Source organism: Ixodes scapularis, unplaced genomic scaffold (assembly GCF_016920785.2).
Source record: "Ixodes scapularis isolate PalLabHiFi unplaced genomic scaffold, ASM1692078v2 PGA_scaffold8__174_contigs__length_109621045, whole genome shotgun sequence".
NCBI classification, from domain to species: Eukaryota; Metazoa; Arthropoda; class Arachnida; order Ixodida; family Ixodidae; genus Ixodes; species Ixodes scapularis.
The window spans coordinates 7,422,471-7,434,973 of NW_024609883.1; the positions used below are offsets into that span (position 1 = coordinate 7,422,471).

Genomic DNA, 12,503 nt, shown 5'->3' on the forward strand with positions numbered 1-12,503 from the left:
GTCTCCAAGCTCTTGGGCTGTGAGCAGCTGCTGGATCCTCGTGCGCTCCGAAGCTGTCCTCCGCTCGAGGAGGAGGCCTTTCCATTGGTCGTAGGCGTTGTCAGTGGGAGGCGGGGACGGAATGTCGTCCAGCTCGTCGGCGATGGCCGGAGGAAGGGAAGCGACGGCATGGTAGAACCGAGACAGTGGGGACTTTATACGGTGGAGGTGAAACTGAGTTTCGAACTTCGTTATCTAGACTCAAGAATTTTCGGCTACAAGGTCGGAAGCCGGAGCTGGATGTCCGTGAAGGCAGCGTCGGGGGAACGAAGAGGCGCGACGTCGCCATGCAGAACCTGGATTGCGCCAGGTTCTGCATGCCGGCTGTGGTAGTGGGCCTTCGGATTCTGCGGCACCAGTTTGTGGAAAAGACGTCCGTGCTCCACGGTGTTCTGGCTCGAACGGTTCGTTTTTATTTCTTGCGCATCAAGCTTAGAGAAAGATGCAAACATTTATTTCAGCTCTCGGAGCTGGCTCCCTTCTACACTGACGTCAATTTCTCTTCAAAATTTAGCGGGAAAACTAAATAGCTACATAGGTCGTCAATTTTCTGCTAAATTTATTGGGGAAACTGAACTGGTGCATATGAAAATTTTTTACTCTAAATGAAGCGGGGAAATTGTTTCTGAGGCCAGGAAAAAGGATACCCATATAGCTAAACATTTCGATTAGTAACTTAATATTTCTATCGCATTAAAAAGACGGCTCTGCAAGGTTCTGGGTGGGCTAGCGGAAACTAACAAAAATAACAAAACCAGACCTGTGTCCCTTGCCACGACTTGGCGATGCCCTTGATCGGCTCAATGGTTCCAGCTACTCTACTACTCTGGATCTCATGTCCGGACATCGGCAAGTCGAGCGCCGAAAGATTAGCAGAAACTGCCTTTGTGACTTCTGACGATTGTTCCAGTTTAACCGCCTTCAACTGAAAGGCAGCTGCGACCTTCCAACGCCTCAGGAATAGGGTGCTTGGACACCTGAAGTGGACGATGGCATTAGTGCAACTTGATCACGTGAATAAATACGCTGACACTTTCAAAAAACAGCAGCACCTCATGCGCCTGGTACTGAATTACCTCACCAAGGCCCACCTCCGTCTGAAACTATCGAAAATTCGATATGTTTCTTTGAATGCGATGAAGTCGTCTACTTAAGGCATGTTGTCAACAAAGCGAGTATTCGCCCAAATCCAACTAAGCTGGCAGCGCTAGCCGATACTCTTGGGCCCACTACCACGAAGCCGTTGAAGAGCTTTTTAGGTTTGGCGTCTTATTCCCGTCGAGTTGTAAGGAACTTCCCTTTTAGAGTTGCTCCACTGACTCTGTTTCGTAAAAATGACACCACGTGGCGGTGGTGCGCAAGGGGGCAAGCTTCTTTTGCAGATATTGAAAGAGCACTCCTTGAACCACCAACTCTGGCTCGTTTTTCAGAAGAAGCACCTACATTAACTCACACTGATGCCACTGTCGAAGGGCATGGCACTGTTCTTCTTCAGGGGGGCAGTGCAGGAGTAGAGCACCGTCATATACATCAGCCGGAAACTCAGCGAATCAGAAAGATGTCACTCCTTAGAACTGGATTTCTTCGCTGCTGTGCGGGCAGCATACAAATTCATTTCATAGACCTACGGAAAGCATTTTACAGTCGTGATAGATAACTCTGCTCTCCGTTGACTTCAGTCAAAGAACGATCTTACGCCTTGAGTTCACTCGGTAGGCAATGAAACTGCAAGTGTTCGACTTTTCGATCTTTCAAAGACGTGGGAAGAAACACCAAGACGCAGACTTCCTCTCATCGCACCCCATAGAAGACGCCAGAGTTGCTCCGGAACTCGCGCTCTTAGATATGCAACCGGCCCAAGCAGAGTACATGGCACATTCGACATAATCCAGTTCCTTTTTTACGAAGTGAACGCGAGACCGCGACTTTCGGAACGTCGCTTATGGCGTTTGCGAGCGCGCTATCAGCTTCGGCACGGTCTGCAGTGCCATCGAGCACACCCATCAGGACCGCGGCTTCCTGTCGCTCCCTTTATAGTGTGTCAGAACGTTCCTGAGGTGTGCCGCAATGCTCCGACTGCGGGCCAACTCGGGCAGCACCGGACGCTCGACAAAAGTCGCCAAGAGCGTTTGGGGGCCGCACCTCAGGACGGATATCCGACACTGCGTCGCGTCATGCACAGCATGCCAGCTGCGGGAAACAACACCGCAACCTGCGAAGATCGACCTGCAGCAGTTACCTCCTTCAGACAGCTTTTTTGAGGTTTTCGAAATTGATCACCTGGGGTCGTTTTCAAGATCTGATGATGCAAACAAGTACGTCAATGTCGCAACGGACTACCGGACGAAGTGGGCCAAAGTGGAGACAGTCCCCGATACTTAAATTGTCGCCTTCGTCACACAAACACGTAGTACTGAGGTGCATTTGTACCCCGCCTAATAGTATCCTACAGGGCAAAGTTATTTATGTCCCCGTACATTCGGCATGTGCCTAGCGAGATTACGGAATTAACATGAGGCTGCTTCACCCTACTATCCTCAAGGGAATGGTCTCGTAGAGCGTACCAACCGCAGTATTGGAGATATTGTCACAAAGGACAATTGATGAGGCAAAGATAACTGAAGAAACCAAACGTTTAATGGGGCGAACTTGTGCCCAAAATAAAAGGAAAAATAAGAAAACTGTAGAGCGTCGCGGGCGTTGATGTCGGCGAAACCGCAGGATCGAGCGCAGGGGCGAGACTGACTCCGGCTTGCCACGCTTAGCCGCTTTTGTACACGCGTGGGCTTCTGGAGCATTCGGCGTAGAAGGTTCGGCGCGTAGAACATTCTAACCTCGAATCAGCAAGGCGGTTCTCAAATTCACCAGAACATCACATTACAGTGTCAACAAAAATGTTAATGTAGTGATTGCGCAGGCGAGCTGGTGGATGTTAACCATTTTGTTCTTAGCCCGAGACTGAGGCAGGAAAAGAGGAAATTTCAAAGTAGAAAAAAAAAAAACAGTCGAGGACGCATGTTTTCGACTGTTATTTTTTCTTCTACTTTGAAACTTTCCTCTCTCCTGCCTCAGTCTCGGGCGAAGAATAAAATGGTTAACAAAAATGTGTAGCTGCAGCCAGGAATCAAAACCTGGCCCTTCGCGTGGGAGGCAAGCGCGATAACCGCTAGGCCACGGTCACGCTGCCTACTTGGCGCGCGGCATTACTCCCTCCTTAAAAGTGCATCGCCCCGATGCAACACAAAACTAAACAAAGCACATAAAAAGAATGGCAAGCTAAAGAGTCATGTGAAACACATAAGGTCCACAGTCCTATCGAGCGTAGTACGGCTTCAGGCGCACGAGGTGGACGACTTCAGGTCGTGGTGGGCGGCATGATGATGCTCTTGTTCCGTCGGGCATCACCTCGTAGTTCAGCTCCCCGAGGCGACGAAGTACCTTGTATGGCCCAAAGTACCGTTTAAAAAGTTTCTCACTGAGGCCGCGGCGACGGATGGGCGTCCACACTCACACCCTGTCACCGGGCTGGAAGTGGTCATACCTGCGACAGAGGTTGTAGCGGCCCCCGTCGACGCTTTGCTGGTCTTGAATCAGGAGTCGGGCTAGCTGGCGGACTTCTTCGGCCCGTTGAACAACCACCAGGGCGTAGTCGCTCTCATTGTCAGCTGGCTCATGGGGCAGCATCGCGTCCAGCATGGTCGTTACCTTCCGACCGTGTACTAGCTGGAAAGGTGTGAGCTCAGTTGTCTCTTGAACCGCTGTATTGTAGGCGAAAGTGACGTGGGGGCAACATTTCGTCCCACGTCTTGTGCTCTACGTCAACGTATATAGAGATCATGTCGGCGATTGTCTTGTTGAGTCGCTCCGTCAGCCCGTTGGTCTGCGGGTGGTACGCAGTGGTACGACGATTGCTGGAGTGACTGAGCCGGAGGATTTCTTGCGTCAGCTGTGCCATGAACAATGATCCGTGATCTGTAATCAGAACTTCGGGAGCGCCGTACCGAAGTACGATGGACTCGATGAAAAACTTGGCGACTTCAACAGCTGTCCCCTAAGGAAGGGCTTTCGTTTCTGCGTACCGCGTGAGATAATCGGTGGCAACGACTTTCCAACGGTTCCCCAGTGTCAACGGCGGAAAAGGACCAAGTAGATCCATTCCGATCCGCTGGAATGGTGCAGTTGGCGGGGCGACTGGCTGCAGGAGACCTGCCGGTTTTGTCGGTGGTTTCTTGCGTCGCTGGCACTCGCGGCACGATCGGGTGTAGAGGTGGACAGTTTTGGGGAGCTTAGGCCAGTAATACTTTTCACGAATACGGGCCAGCGTCCGGCTGGACCCAAGGTTTCCGGACGTCGGGTCGTCGTGACATGCTTGGAAGATCTTCTCCCGAAGGTCGGTCGGGATGACCAGCAGCCACGGCGAGTTGTTGTCCCCAAAGCTCTCTTCGTAGTGTACACCTCGTCGAATGGCAAAGGTGGGCAGGGCTCGTGAGAAAATGTGCGGTACAGTACCCCCGCACACTTCTAGGTGCTCGATTAAGGCGCGCAGCTTCGGATCGTCTCGTTGAGGTCGAGCCATGTCGTCGGTGTTCACTGCTCCTAGGAAGCACTCGTCGTCATCGTTGTCACTGCTGCCGGAAGGTGTCTCGACAGGGGCCCTGGACAGGCGTCAGCTTCGCTGTGCTTGCGTCCTGACTTGTAAACCACAGTCATGTTGGACTCTTGTAGTCGGAGGCTCCATCGAGCGAGGCGTCCTGACGGGTCCTTGAGGCTCGCAAGCCAGAAGAGCGAGTGGTGGTCCGTGACTACGCAGAACGGACTCTCGTACAGGTACGGGCGGAACTTCGTGATTGCACAGACAACCGCAAGACATTCTTTTTCAGTCGTGGAGTAATTTCTCTCCGATTTCGACAGCGTCCGACTTGCGTAGGCGATGACTCGCTCGGTGCCCTTTTGCACTTGAACTAGTACCGCTTTAAGGCCACGGTCCCACTGAATGTGGCAGTTTAGGTACTTTTTGGAGAGTCATTACTCATCTCCTTTTAAACACTGTTTCGTGGGATTGACGTCATTCGAAAGGCAAGGCAATCCTTTTTGATTTGATATTATGCAAGTGTTGGTTTTTACTGTTCATGCGCGTTCGTAGCGTTGCGAATATGATGGCGCGGACCCTCACTTGCTCCCCTAGTTCATGTTTTATGAACGATCCATTAAAGATAACACGGTTCCAATATAGCAGTTTTGCTAAGATGATGTCGGAGCAGAATCTAATGATAAACGTTTGGTATGTGCACTACAATTTGACGTTGTGCAAAATATTTTGTTTAGATATTTTATGTCAAACGTAGCACTTTTTGTGCTTCGAGTCATGGTACTTCAAATGCCGCTGAGGAAATAATTAAACTATGATAAAATCTTTTATAACATTTAGAGCTACAATGGTTGCCCAAGAGGTGGACGATGACTTTTTTTCATATTCAAAGTCATAACGATCCAGGAGCGTTTCAAACTTACCTGTTTTGACGCATATCTTTTTTGGACATCAAACAGATTTATTGGCATCTAAAAATATTGATTGTTTGGAATAGATATACATTGCGATGTATTAAATTTCACAATGATTTTGCTTTGGTTTCTTAAAGGTGTAGAGCTTAGCTAATTTTAAAAACAATTAAAAACTGTTTGGGTGATTTGTTGCGTTACCTGGCGGATGGCAGACAAACTAATGATTTCTCATGTTCAAAAAATTTCCGAGGGCGGCGTTGGCGTCTGTATTATCATCAATATCCGTGTATTTTTACCCTTACATTTAAAAAATATATTGGAAGATTTACAATCGATAACTGAATGGTTTAAGTGCTGGTCAGGCTAATAAATCTAAGAAAATAATTACACAAGCGTAGTGTGATATAATGTGTTAATTGTTCGATATGATTGAAATCAATAAACAATACAGACGAAGAGGAAAAGAATACACCCGAGTTCACTTCATGCCTAGAGTCACTAAATGAGCTTTAAAGAATCAGCACTCCGTTCCCCAAATTTGTTATGGGCGCCGCCATTTTGGGTCCTGTTCAGAGCAAACGCAACTGCCGATCGTCATGATCCAAAAGCACGACTTCCTCAGCATTAGATGCGGTGCTTGGAAGCTGATGCAATATTGCAGTGCTCTGTCGCGGGTTGTTTAAGCATTTGTGTGTGACGGAAAAGCGTTTGCTGTGATTTCAGGTAAAGCTTCATATAACTGGCAACCTAGATTTTAAGCCACCATATGGCTAAGTGTTGTTACTCTGAACAGTAGCTAATTTACTGGCACAAGCGGGAACGATGAAGAAGAAGCAGGTGTCAAAAGGTAGTGGCTTGTGGAATCCACGGGGTTTACGTGATGGCCCCTCCAGGTATTACAAGCCTCTTGAACAAGATCATGAATAGTGTCATTAAATAAGCTACGCTTCAGAGTCGCGACACTTGGTCTTATTGTGGCTTAAAATCATGGTTGCCAGTTATTTGAAGCATTATCTGAAATCACAAGAAACGCTTTTCCGTCCTCCACTTTAAACAGTTTCCGACAAAGCAAAGCAACATTGCATGAGTTTCCTAACACCAAATTTATTGCTGAGGATGTCGCACTTTTGAATCATGACGATCGGCCGTTGCGCCTGCTCTGCACAAGCACCGAAATGGCGGCGTTCACCACACTGTCGGGGAAGAGAGTGCCGATACTCTAAGCGCAGCTCATTTATTGGCTCTAGTTCCCGCGAAACTCCTTTTCCCTGACTGAAACTGAAAGTAAATATAAATAATACACCATTATTATAGCTTATTTAGTTATAACCATATACACATAATGAGAGGAGGAAGCGGGTGGGTAGGAGAAACGCGGGTTTTATGTGCGACCGTTCTAACCGTCTCAAAAGAGAGAACGCACGAGCTTGCGCTGGTTTAAAAAACGAAGGCATCCAAAGAAAAGAGGCGGCACGCTGTGTTCTTTGTTATTATGCGTCTAATTGCAAATTGTTGTGTGTATGTTTATACAGCCGGAAGTTAGTTTGCCTTAGTGGGCGTCTGGTGTCTCAGCTGTAGATGAGCAATTTAGCCAGTGCGGTACAACCGCAAACCTGGGGTTTTTAACGTGCACCACGCACTAGTGATACACGACCGCACGCCGGTACGATGCTCTTCCAGATCGAAACGGGCAGGGGCGGGGTGGGTTCTGCACCGCGAGCTTTCGCTCCAAATGCTCCGAGCTGGTGTGCGCTAGACCATGCACTCGGACACCGCCCCCCCCCCCCCTTGTGTGTCTAATTTATATACAGGTATAAGTATTTGAAGATCGACGATGGACGTCGATCGTCTCGAGGTAATGTAACGTAATAACATTATATGAATAATAAACTTGTTGAAAGACTGAAGGACTAAATTTTTCAATTCATGGGTTGTAATATAGCGGTAGCCTATTGTACCTACTCCTGATGAAGGGCAATATGATGTGACGAGGTAATGATTAAATGATGAGGCTCTATAAGGACGACGACATTAGTGGGTGTCGACCCACAACGTACAGTGCCAGACTTGTTTAAGTATCGTGTACCCAAAGACTTTCTTCACCCGGAGCAGTATACGGTAAGATCAATGAGAATGCTGCTTTACAACTGTACGTGGAACAGGAAAACTGCACTGTGCAGAAGTGCGGCTTATTCGTTAATATGAGGGACGGATTTCTAGCAGCATTCCCTGATTGACTACTTGGAACAAATGGCCTCGTTGACGTGAAGTGTTCCCGTTCCAAAAGATTCTTGAAGCATACTTAAACCGCAAAGGAGTATCAGGCGAAAAATAAGAAAAAGGAGCCTGGTGTGAAAGGTCCAAATCACCACCATAGCTTCTACTTTCAAATACAAGGGCAGTTACACAATACACAAAGAGAGTTTTGTGATTTAGTTATATTTTCACTTAAGGGCATTGATATCCAACGTATTCAGAGAGATGACACCTCCTGGTCAACCAACATAGAGCCTTTTCTACTCAAGTTTTACATGGAAAGCCCGACTTCCGCTGAAATTCCTCACGTAGACGAGTTGTCCGACCGAATAAACTGCCATTACTCCCGATCTGGGAATCTCTCGATCTTTGTTCGTAGGCCATTGTATCATGAGATCGAGGGGTGTGGCTCTTCATCCGCCGAATATTGCTTCGGTTGGTTTTTTTCCGTGTAAGATGAGACCGTCGCGTGCTGCCGGAACAAGAACCTGGCTATTCTTCACTGAACTGCTTCTTCCCTAAGCTTCAAAAGGGCTTTTTTTCGTTTCGCACACCATGTGTTCTCTTTGCCCGTTAGTTGCAGGATGGTATGGTGCACTATATGTGATGCCTGATGACGGTTTTTTTTTTTCTTCAGAAATTTGATTATTTTTTCTTGAAGGAAGATTTGGCGCGTTATCAGAGAAAAGTATTTTCGGTAGGGCAAAAGTAGGTAAAAGAGACCGTAGAACGTCAATGACATGTTAGGACGTCGTGGCAGGCATCGTGTAAACTTCCAGCCACTTAGAGCACGCATCGCCCATGACTCCGCAGATGTGGATACGTTTCGCCACCCATCGACTGAATAGTGGATCGTTTTCAGTTACTGTTCATGATGGCGTTGGACTCAAGGAAGACTTCGAGTCTTTCCACAAAGTTAGCCCAGGTGCCAGGACTTTTGTCGAAAGCGGAAAGTGTTCGAAACGTCGACAACGTCGGTAGCCACGTGTTGTGCTTGACACTGGACACTTACCATTCGCTCAGAAGAAACTTGCTTGTTCGTCTGCCATGAGTCGTCCGATATGAGGTCATCACCGCAACACCATCTCCCGACAAAACTGGTCTTCATTGTCCGCATGTCCATAGTTAGCAATCACGTCAACTTATAAATTCCCGAACGCTCATAACTTGCCGTCGCTAAACGCCGTTCATTCATAGCGTCTTCATTGCAAATAAACGTCTTCCTATTTCTTCTGATGGTTTTCATCATATTCCTTCTAAGCTGTACCTACAACATTATGTGTGTGGGCCGGTACTTCCGAAAATATTGCAACGGCGTTTGTTTTCTGGGAACTATAATGTAACAACCTTTACAACATCTTCCGGACCCCGTGAAACATAATATTTTGTGACGTTATTTTAGTCGTCATTAAAATGGTGAGGTAAGTACCGTAAATCGCGAAGCAGTTTACTTGACGCCCGCTTCCACTGGTGTCTTCGAAGATTGACTCTACTGAGCGTGCATTCCTGCAGAGGAAATTTTCATTGATAGAATATTGACACGTCAATCAACATTTGATTCCTTCTTGGTAAGATTTGTTGCGAAAGCCCGTTACAACCGCCGAATCGCATGTCCTTATATCAGAGAACAATTATTACCCAGCCTGACATTCTCGCATACATCCGTTTGCTGGGCCACGCTACTTGAGCTGGCTGAGCACAGCTGGCAGCGGCGCGAGCAAGGCCACGAGGGGAACGTGATGGTGCTCGAGCCATCCCACTGTGAACCAATGATTCGGCCACCCCACGGGTGTGTGTCGCCGTCTATTGGTTCAACTAACGCCTTGTTCAAGATGGCTGCCGTGGGACCGCAGCCTTAAGTCCTGCATTACTAGCGTCCGTGTGAATCTCGGTTTCAGCATCCTGATCAAAGTGTCCAAGGACAGGAGGAGTCTGGAGTCTTCGCTTCAGCTCGTCGAATGCCTGCTGCTGCCTCCTCGGCCCATTCAAACTTCTCGGCGTCCTTCGTGAGTTTTGTGAGCGGTGCGGAAATCCTTGCGAAATCTCGAACGAAGCGTAGATAGTAGGCACAGAGTCCAAGGAGTCTTCGCACGGCCTTCTTGTCTGTGGGCGCTGGAAATGACGCGACGGCGCGAGTTTTCTCGGAGTCTGGGCGGACGCCTTCGTTACACTGTTAGCAAGTCCCGTGTACTTGGTGAATATTTGGGGTGAAAAACACGCTATTTACACAAATTACCATAAATTTACACGTTGAGTAACGGATAAGTCGTTCAAAAATCATGCGAGGTTGTAAAAAACGTGTTTTCGGTCGGTCATGCACGCATAACCGTGTAGCGGACATAAAAAACACGCACCACCACCGGCTATCGAAGCTCGGGAATGCTTGGGGACACACCTAGAAAGGACCGTGGCGACGAATTCCACGGAAAGGAACATGTCTCGGAGACAGATATGCACCAAAAGCAATTACGCCATGTCGCGGGACGGGGCGATCCCAGCGCTTACCATGCTTCCTGCCATTGTATGTAGTCGACGATGGCAATGCGGCTTCCCTTATGCCGCCCTTGTTTGTATTTATTTTAGGGGTCTTGATAATTGTGTTTTACACACCACAAATGAAGTCAGGGGTCTAATTACTCGTTCTAAACAGTTACAATGGACAAACCGTGCCCTCGACCTGAACACGTGACATTGCAATTGGTTTCGTTTTGGCTTCAACCCTTCAACTGCAAGCGAAGGTACCGCCCGTGCCGCCCACGCCGCCGCTTCCCATGCATCCTCCTCAGAATTTACGGCGCTCCGTGTTGGCGAGTGTTGCTGCATCTGTAGGTAAACTTTAAGTTAGCGCTGACAGAGAAAATTTGGGCACGGCGTCGACTTGCGTAACGCCGATGTAAGCTGGTGAAAGCTAGAACCGGTTTGCTTTCGTTGTTTTTATTTGGTCGGAGAAAATCTGGCAACGACGCCAACAACGCACGTTTAACGTGGCCACGGTATTCTTTAGGTTGGACAAGAAGGGTGGAAGCTGCTCGGTTTGCGAGCACATGTAGCAAATGCATGACCGGAGACGTGCCCCAGAGACGTTCCCGGACGACGGAAAGCATCATTCGTAATCGTCGTGTGTGCTTGGAAAGCGAAGGGAGTCACAGGGTCCACGGGTGCGCAACCACAAGCCAAGGTTCACAAGAGCGCTGCGTTGGCTTCAGCGATCTTGTTCTGTTTGGTGCAACGCGGCGATGCGACAAAGAACTGAAACGTTCATGGTGTGTGTGGTGCAGTGCTTGGAAGTAGACACCCACACTAACACGGAGCGCAAAGTGGTTGTTGTGGGGTGGAGGTTCAACATTCAACGGGCTCAGTCCTGTCGTCGTCAGCTCATCCGCTCCAGCTGGTCCGGGAGGACGCAGCGAACGTTTTTAAAAGTAAATCTTCCTGCGTTCCGTTTCAAAATGTGGAAGTATCCCGACGCATACCGTGAGTAAAAATCTGCGGGCGTTTTCAACAAATTTACGTCATTTAAATTGAACAATGGACTCCGGAATGTTGTCCTAGATCGGCCGTTTTTATGCTTCGTGTTATACTGCGTTTGCACAGCGATGCACACAGCTCGAGTAGATGACTCGGTCCTGCAAACGACCGGTTAACGGAATTTCAGGGAAACTTAAGCCACCACTGACATTTTCCTTTAAATCTCGTGCGAGTTTGTTGCCTTCATCATGTGATGTGAATAAATTGGGTCAAGATTTCCTACCTGCCCACAGATGCATGGACTGAGACCATTTTTTACGTGGTGAACATAGGTTTTTTTTTTATTTTGGAAAGATGCGTTGGTGCATTAACTATGGTACAATCATTTGAGAGTTGAGAAATTGGAGAGAGCGAGCAAGCTTTCCCAACTTTGTCTGTTTTCTCTGGCACTGCCCTGTTTCAGTTTCAGTTGGCATATCTACAAGCAAGTACAAACTGCTCTAAAGCAGGCAAAAAAACAGGGGAAGCTTAGGACGGTTGCGGACTCCGTGTTTCGCGCTTTTCGTAAGGTGACGAGGTAAATGCTTTTGCGAGGTATGCGGAATATGCGAGCGATTTTGTTATGCCCGTCGTTTGTCTCTCCAGCCAAACGAATAAGATGATTACAAAGGCGCAATCACAAGCCAAGATTTACGATAGCAGTGCGTTTGCTTCGGTGGTCCGTGTAGTTGTATTTTGCCCTGCTCTCTGCAACACCGTGTCACGACGTAGAGCTGGAACGGTCACGGTTGTGCTGGCCTCCCGGTTGACAGAAACCCGCATCGCCCGCGTCGGCACCGAGTGCGCTTGGGCTGTTGATGCTCACAAACCACGGACGCTTTCATTCGTGGCTTGTTGCCAGCTGATCCTGCTGCTCAACGGTGAGGAAGCGGCGAGAGTGACCCTGAAGTGAATGTAGTTTTTCGTTCATTCAATTTTCCGGTGTCAAAGTGTGGAAGATGTCAAACGTGTACTGAGGGCGGGAACTAGGAGCGTTTTGCCTTGCTTTTATAACCGAAACCACAGCAACGAGATAACTGCCTTACGTACTCCGAAATGACGGAAGCAAAAAGTTTCAACAGGTCGAGTACGTCACCGGGGATGTAGGCCAGACGGTGCGCACTGTTTAAACGCTTGCAGTATTCACGAGTGGTACCAAGAAAGCGACGTCAACAGAGAAGGAGCTCGCGATTCAGAAA

The 12,503-nt window shown here is 48.3% G+C and overlaps 1 protein-coding gene across 1 annotated transcript in view; it reads right to left on the reverse strand.

The window, feature by feature from the left end:
- Positions 1–12,503, reverse strand: part of LOC8023501 (3-hydroxybenzoate--CoA/4-hydroxybenzoate--CoA ligase-like) — a 119,411-nt gene that overhangs the window by 15,936 nt on the left and 90,972 nt on the right. The window lies entirely within an intron of this gene.